The sequence below is a fragment of the Oncorhynchus keta genome, unplaced genomic scaffold (assembly GCF_023373465.1).
Source record: "Oncorhynchus keta strain PuntledgeMale-10-30-2019 unplaced genomic scaffold, Oket_V2 Un_contig_13672_pilon_pilon, whole genome shotgun sequence".
Classification (NCBI taxonomy): Eukaryota; Metazoa; Chordata; class Actinopteri; order Salmoniformes; family Salmonidae; genus Oncorhynchus; species Oncorhynchus keta.
The window spans coordinates 88,828-97,094 of record NW_026278315.1 but is presented as its reverse complement, the minus strand read 5'-3'; the positions used below and the strand labels follow the sequence as shown (position 1 = coordinate 97,094).

Here is an 8,267-nt window from a genome sequence, read left to right as displayed (position 1 = left end):
TAGGCACTCTTCCGTTTTCTCTCTCTCTCTCACACACACAAATAGGCACTCTTCTGTTCTCTCCCTCTCTCACACACAAATAGGCACTCTTCTGTTCTCTCCCTCTCTCACACACAAATAGGCACTCTTCTGTTCTCTCTCTCTCTCACACACAAATAGGCACTCTTCTGTTCTCTCTCTCTCTCACACACAAATAGGCACTCTTCTGTTCTCTCCCTCTCTCACACACAAATAGGCACTCTTCTGTTCTCTCCCTCTCTCACACACAAATAGGCACGCTTCTGTTTTCTCTCCCTCTCTCACACACAAATAGGCACGCTTCTGTTCTCTCACACACACACACACACACACACACACACATATTCATTGACAATCAGAGCTAATGCTTCTAACTTCCTGTCTTCTATAAGCACCACCATGTGGTCACTCCAGGACTGGCTGTTGTGCCTTCAACATGTTCTGTTGTCAAAGGGAGAAGTTGTGACCTACCTGTGATGAGGGCCAGCCCGGGCAGAGAGGACAGAGAACATAGAAGAAAAGGAGGAAAAACACCATTTAGTGTTTATTCATTACAGTTATTCACATCAAAATCAGTCATTTATTCACACTTAAGTTAAATGGCACAAACATAATTCCATGAACGTTACACCAGTTCAGACAAACCTCCAGACAGTCGACACAACAAGCTCTATCACAACTAGGCCTTGGTTAGCTTCCCGGGAAGGCTTCATTACAAAAGTCAAGTATTATGAAAGACATGCTCTAGCCCAGGGCTCTCCAACCCTGTTCCTGGAGAACTACCATCCTATAGGTTCACTCCAACCCTGTTCCTGGAGAACTACCATCCTATAGGTTCACTCCAACCCTGTTCCTGGAGAACTACCATCCTATAGGTTCACTCCAACTCTGTTCCTGGAGAACTACCATCCTATAGGTTCACTCCAACCCTGTTCCTGGAGAACTACCATCCTATAGGTTCACTCCAACCCTGTTCCTGGAGAACTACCATCCTATAGGTCCTCTCTCCAACCCTGTTCCTGGAGAACTACCATCCTATAGGTCCTCTCTCCAACCCTGTTCCTGGAGAACTACCATCCTATAGGTTCACTCCAACTCTGTTCCTGGAGAACTACCATCCTATAGGTCCTCACTCCAACTCTGTTCCTGGAGAACTACCATCCTATAGGTTCACTCCAACCCTGTTCCTGGAGAACTACCATCCTATAGGTTCACTCCAACCCTGTTCCTGGAGAACTACCATCCTATAGGTCCTCACTCCAACCCTGTTCCTGGAGAACTACCATCCTATAGGTCCTCTCTCCAACCCTGTTCCTGGAGAACTACCATCCTATAGGTCCTCTCTCCAACCCTGTTCCTGGAGAACTACCATCCTATAGGTTCACTCCAACTCTGTTCCTGGAGAACTACCATCCTATAGGTCCTCACTCCAACTCTGTTCCTGGAGAACTACCATCCTATAGGTTCACTCCAACCCTGTTCCTGGAGAACTACCATCCTATAGGTTCACTCCAACCCTGTTCCTGGAGAACTACCATCCTATAGGTTCACTCCAACCCTGTTCCTGGAGAACTACCATCCTATAGGTTCACTCCAACTCTGTTCCTGGAGAACTACCATCCTATAGGTTCACTCCAACCCTGTTCCTGGAGAACTACCATCCTATAGGTTCACTCCAACTCTGTTCCTGGAGAACTACCATCCTATAGGTTCACTCCAACCCTGTTCCTGGAGAACTACCATCCTATAGGTTCACTCCAACCCTGTTCCTGGAGAACTACCATCCATCCTACCCTGTTCCTGGAGAGCTACTGTGCTGTAGGTCCTCTCTCCAACCCTGTTCCTGGAGAGCTACTGTGCTGTAGGTCCTCTCTCCAACCCTGTTCCTGGAGAGCTACCCTGTGCTGTGCTGTAGGTCCTCTCTCCAACCCTGTTCCTGGAGAGCTACTGTGCTGTAGGTCCTCTCTCCAACCCTGTTCCTGGAGAGCTACTGTGCTGTAGGTCCTCTCTCCAACCCTGTTCCTGGAGAGCTACTGTGCTGTAGGTCCTCTCTCCAACCCTGTTCCTGGAGAGCTACTGTGCTGTAGGTCCTCTCTCCAACCCTGTTCCTGGAGAGCTACTGTGCTGTAGGTCCTCTCTCCAACCCTGTTCCTGGAGAGCTACTGTGCTGTAGGTCCTCTCTCCAACCCTGTTCCTGGAGAGCTACTGTGCTGTAGGTCCTCTCTCCAACCCTGTTCCTGGAGAGCTACTGTGCTGTAGGTCCTCTCTCCAACACTATTCCTGGAGAGCTACTGTGCTGTAGGTCCTCTCTCCAACACTATTCCTGGAGAGCTACTGTGCTGTAGGTCCTCTCTCCAACCCTGTTCCTAGAGAGCTACTGTGCTGTAGGTCCTCTCTCCAACACTATTCCTGGAGAGCTACTGTGCTGTAGGTCCTCTCTCCAACACTATTCCTGGAGAGCTACTGTGCTGTAGGTCCTCTCTCCAACACTATTCCTGGAGAGCTACTGTGCTGTAGGTCCTCTCTCCAACACTATTCCTGGAGAGCTACTGTGCTGTAGGTCCTCTCTCCAACCCTGTTCCTAGAGAGCTACTGTGCTGTAGGTCCTCTCTCCAACACTATTCCTGGAGAGCTACTGTGCTGTAGGTCCTCTCTCCAACACTATTCCTGGAGAGCTACTGTGCTGTAGGTCCTCTCTCCAACACTATTCCTGGAGAGCTACTGTGCTGTAGGTCCTCTCTCCAACACTATTCCTGGAGAGATACTGTGCTGTAGGTCCTCTCTCCAACACTATTCCTGGAGAGCTACTGTGCTGTAGGTCCTCTCTCCAACCCTGTTCCTAGAGAGCTACTGTGCTGTAGGTCCTCTCTCCAACACTATTCCTGGAGAGCTACTGTGCTGTAGGTCCTCTCTCCAACACTATTCCTGGAGAGCTACTGTGCTGTAGGTCCTCTCTCCAACACTATTCCTGGAGAGCTACTGTGCTGTAGGTCCTCTCTCCAACACTATTCCTGGAGAGATACTGTGCTGTAGGTCCTCTCTCCAACACTAATCTAGCACACCTGATTCTAATAATTAGCTGGTTGATAAGCTGAATCAGGTTAGTTACAACTGTGGTTGGAGCGAAACCCTACAGGATACTAGTTCTCCAGGAACAGGGTAGCCTAATTGCAAGACCTATGCTAAATAGTCAGACAACAAATGATGTGATTCTCAGTGTCTTCTCCCCAGCCACCATCTTCTCCCAAAGGCCATATTTCTCAGTATGGTTAAACATGATTGTAACCTCTTCATATGGTGATAAAGTTTTCATGAGTTGTTTAGCATGTACATAACACATTAACAAGGAGGCACCATGAGGTGTGGGACTATCTGCTGATGAGTCCTGCACAACAAAACGATGACACGTCAGAGAGCCCTGCACACATTCAGACCACCGGTGTGTGTGTGTGTGTGTGTGTGTGTGTGTGTACACATGCGTCTGACTCAGAGGCTAGACTCTCTGTCTTGATCATCAAAGCGGAAGAGAGAGAGATGGGAGCAGATGAACCACTGAATGAATAAAGAAAAGCGAGCAGACAAATGGAGAGACACAGAGAGAGAGAGAGAGACTAACACCAGACATCTTGACACGCCAACCCAGACTCAGGTCTGTTACCATGGTGACACAGTCTTGGGTCTGCACGCCACGGCTGGTTTGGCTCGCAGCGTGCAGAGTGGTGGAGCCTTGGCGACAAGGGGTCCCCAGGGGAGTGTGCCAACCACGTGCCCATGGGGAAGGGGAGGGCAGGCCAGGCTGCTGATCAACCTGGGGGAGGGGTGGAGATGGGGGGCTTGTGTGCCCCTAAACACCCCCTTCCAAACACACACACACACACCCGTGCCAGCAGGCTCCCCCTAATCTCTGACCACAATAGTAACCATATGCTGATCCTCTCCAACACAAAAGAACAGGCAGGGCAGCAGATTATTATCTCAAACAAACTATGTGTCAAAGATCCCAAACAGCATCTTAATCCATTCATTCAAACACTGTGGGCTCTTCAGAACACGGGTTGTGATTTTGAACTAGTCGCTCCAGAACACGGGTTGTGCTTTTGAACTAGTCGCTCCAGAACACGGGTTGTGCTTTTGAACTAGTCGCTCCAGAACACGGGTTGTGCTTTTGAACTAGTCGCTCCAGAACAAGGGTTGTTTATCCTGGTCACTTGGCTGGTTGGTGGTTTGGATCTAATGGCTCCAGAACAAGGGTTGTTTATCCTGGTCACTTGGCTGGTTGGTGGTTTGGATCTAATGGCTCCAGAACAAGGGTTGTTTATCCTGGTTGGTTTGGATCTTTTATTTTATTTTTAATTTAACCAGGCAAGTCAATTAAGAACAAATTCTTAGTTACAATGACAGCCTACCAGAAGGCAAAAGGTCTCCTACGGGGGCTGGGATAAAAAAAATATATTTAAAAAAAGAATAAAGAGAGACCTAAGACAACAACATAGCAAGGCAGCAGAACACGACAACAACATGGTAGCAACTATGGACACCCATCCACTAGGGCTGGTATCTAATGGCTCCAGAACAAGGATGGACACCCATCCACTAGGGCTGGGATCTAATGGCTCCAGAACAAGGATGGACACCTATCCACTAGGGCTGGGATCTAATGGCTCCAGAACAAGGATGGACACCTATCCACTAGGGCTGGGATCTAATGGCTCCAGAACAAGGATGGACACCTATCCACTAGGGCTGGGATCTAATGGCTCCAGAACAAGGATGGACACCTATCCACTAGGGCTGGGATCTAATGGCTCCAGAACAAGGATGGACACCTATCCACTAGGGCTGGGATCTAATGGCTCCAGAACAAGGATGGACACCCATCCACTAGGGCTGGGATCTAATGGCTCCAGAACAAGGATGGACACCTATCCACTAGGGCTGGGATCTAATGGCTCCAGAACAAGGATGGACACCCATCCACTAGGGCTGGGATCTAATGGCTCCAGAACAAGGATGGACACCCATCCACTAGGGCTGGGATCTAATGGCTACAGAACAAGGATGGACACCCATCCACTAGGGCTGGGATCTAATGGCTACAGAACAAGGATGGACACCTATCCACTAGGGCTGGTATCTTATGGCTCCAGAACAAGGATGGACACCCATCCACTAGGGCTGGGATCTAATGGCTCCAGAACAAGGATGGACACCTATCCACTAGGGCTGGGATCTAATGGCTCCAGAACAAGGATGGACACCTATCCACTAGGGCTGGGATCTAATGGCTCCAGAAAAAGGATGGACACATATCCACTAGGGCTGGGATCTAATGGCTCCAGAACAAGGATGGACACATATCCACTAGGGCTGGGATCTAATGGCTCCAGAACAAGGACGGACACCTATCCACTAGGACTGGGATCTAATGGCTCCACAACAAGGATGGACACCCATCCACTAGGGCTGGGATCTAATGGCTCCAGAACAAGGATGGACACCTATCCACTAGGGCTGGTATCTAATGGCTCCAGAACCAGGATGGACACCCATCCACTAGGGCTGGGATCTAATGGCTCCAGAACAAGGATGGACACCCATCCACTAGGGCTGGGATCTAATGGCTCCAGAACAAGGATGGACACCTATCCACTAGGACTGGGATCTAATGGCTCCACAACAAGGATGGACACCTATCCACTAGGGCTGGGATCTAATGGCTCCAGAACAAGGATGGACACCCATCCACTAGGGCTGGGATCTAATGGCTCCAGAACAAGGATGGACACCTATCCACTAGGGCTGGGATCTAATGGCTCCAGAACAAGGATGGACACCTATCCACTAGGGCTGGGATCTAATGGCTCCACAACAAGGATGGACACCTATCCACTAGGGCTGGGATCTAATGGCTCCACAACAAGGATGGACACCTATCCACTAGGGCTGGGATCTAATGGCTCCAGAACAAGGATGGACACCTATCCACTAGGGCTGGGATCTAATGGCTCCACAACAAGGATGGACACCCATCCACTAGGGCTGGGATCTAATGGCTCCAGTCTACTGGCAGTCTCTGGTGGATCTACTGTAGACTATCAGTAATTATTATAGTGTCTCCTTCTCGCTGTCAGAGGGGTAGGACCTTCGCCTCCCCTCTTCATCCTCAGCTCAGCCACCCTCTCTCCTCCCCCCTCCCCTCCATCCCAAGTCAACTCCAGAGGTCAGTCTTTCACAGAGTCGGTCCTCATTACCGTCAACCCAAGTCTCATCTAGACGATATTCATTCCAATTATCCCCCGTTCCCTTTCAATTCTAAATTCCATTATCTGACTACAGGGTAATCTGATGACCTGTATCCATGTCAAATGAAACTTGGCCTACATTCTGTGTCTCTAGATCTCTCGCTCTCTGAGCACATTGGCACCACAGACTACTTTCAGTTACACAATACACTGACTGCAGAGAAGCACATGGTTCACTATTCATCCAATGAAAGTCCATAGCAACAGTGAAGTAGGCACTATACGCGTCTCAATTGGTGTGAACCTGTGCAGAGGAAAATGCATTAAGGACATGTCTGCTGAAATGTGCACACCCACGCATTATTCAAGCACATTGAACCGATAGCATCGTCCAAATCAATGACATGTCGTCGGGCGGAGCAACTCAAGGGTAGCCGGGTGAAATCAATTCTCCCACACACAGGTCGGCGTACGACATGGGAATAGACCCACCGTGGAACTCTTAGCTGAATGTGGAGTAGGGGAGGGTAATGGGTGTAACACACCAAACAGGAAGTCATTTTGGCGGCACGCCACAAAGTTTCTCCCGGCCACTGTGAGAATGTTGTGACTGTGAAGGAGAATCAAGGTGTTGAATGAGTCAGAACATGAGAACAAGAATGATAAGCAATCATGTTTCTCTCTCTCCCTCTCTCTTTATCCCTCATTCAACAGATGGCAGTGTGATGTTCTCCCTCTCTCTCATCATCCCCCATCCCAGTGTGACTGACACCTCCCCTCCCGCTGGTCCTGTGCATCCCGTAGATCAGCAGCATTCAGCACCACTACCGTGCACGCTCACGTCTCCACCCAGAGTGCAGATCTAATGGTCTCAGGTGAGATGACAGATGGATGCTGTGTCCGAGGCAGAGAGATGAGAGGCCCCAGATTCCAACATTTGTCAGGCAGGGGGACTCGAGCTGTCACTGCAGCAACTGCACATTCTGACAGCCCGTACAAACAAACACACACACACAAACACACCCTGGAGACATCATTAGAGAGCAGAGACCCCGAGAGGGAGACATTAATTATTCACTAGCTGTGAAGAGAGAGCGCGCGTGTGTGTGTGTGTGTGTGTGTGTGTGTGTGTGTGTGTGTGTGTGTGTGTGTGTGTGTGTGTGTGTGTGTGTGTGTGTGTGTGTGTGTGTGTGTGTGTGTGTGTGTGTGTGTGTGTGTGTGTGTGTGTGTGTGTGTGTGTGTGAGTGTGTGTGTGTGTGTGAGTGAGTGAGTGAGTGAGTGGTGAGTGAGTGAGTGAGTGAGTGAGTGGCAGAGAGATATTGAAAGTGCAGTATACTGTATATTAGGGCTGTGATGATACCTGTAACTGTAAAAGCCTTGGTTTCATGCAAGTTAACATTAGAAGCCTCCTCCCTAAGTTTGTTTTACTCACTGCTTTAGCACACTCTGCCAACCCCGACATCCTAGCCGTGTCTGAATCTTGGCTTAGGAAGGCCACCAAAAATTCTGAGATTTCCATCCCCAACCACAACATTTTCTGACAAGATAGAACTGCCAAAGAGGGCGGAATTGCAATCTACTGCAGAGATAGCCTGCAGAGTTCTGTCATACTATCCAGGTCTGTGCCCAAACAGTTCAAGCTTCTACTTTTAAAAATACACCTTTCCAGAAATAAGTCTCGAAGTGTTGTTGCTTGTTATTGACCCCCCTCAAGCCATAGCTGTGCCCTGGACACCATATGTGAATTGATTGCCCCCCATCTATCTTCAGTGTTCGCACTGTTAGGTGACTTAAACTGGGATATGCTTAACTCACACAAATTATCAAGGAACCTACCAGGTACAACCCTAAATCTGTAAACATGGGCACCCTCATCGATATCATCCTGACCAACTTGCCCTCCAAACACACCTCTGCGGTCTTCAACCAGGATCTCAGCGATCACTGCCTCATTGCCTGCGTCCGTAATGGGTCCGCAGTCAAACGACCACCCCTCATCACGGTCAA

At 49.3% G+C, this 8,267-nt stretch overlaps 1 long non-coding RNA gene across 9 annotated transcripts; it reads left to right on the top strand.

Annotated features, from left to right (window-relative positions):
- Positions 1-583: 583 nt before the first annotated feature.
- On the top strand, positions 584-3,229 carry LOC127918192 (uncharacterized). Of its 9 annotated transcripts, none has more exons than XR_008099415.1 (5): positions 584-1,016; positions 1,103-1,143; positions 1,187-1,268; positions 1,482-1,883; positions 1,934-3,229. It is a non-coding gene; the product is annotated as an uncharacterized LOC127918192 (long non-coding RNA). The 9 variants fall into 9 exon arrangements; XR_008099409.1 differs by having other exon boundaries at positions 1,103-1,268; positions 1,482-1,604; positions 1,728-1,883; XR_008099410.1 differs by having other exon boundaries at positions 1,103-1,268; positions 1,482-1,604; positions 1,646-1,883.
- The last annotated feature ends 5,038 nt before the right edge of the window (positions 3,230-8,267 follow it).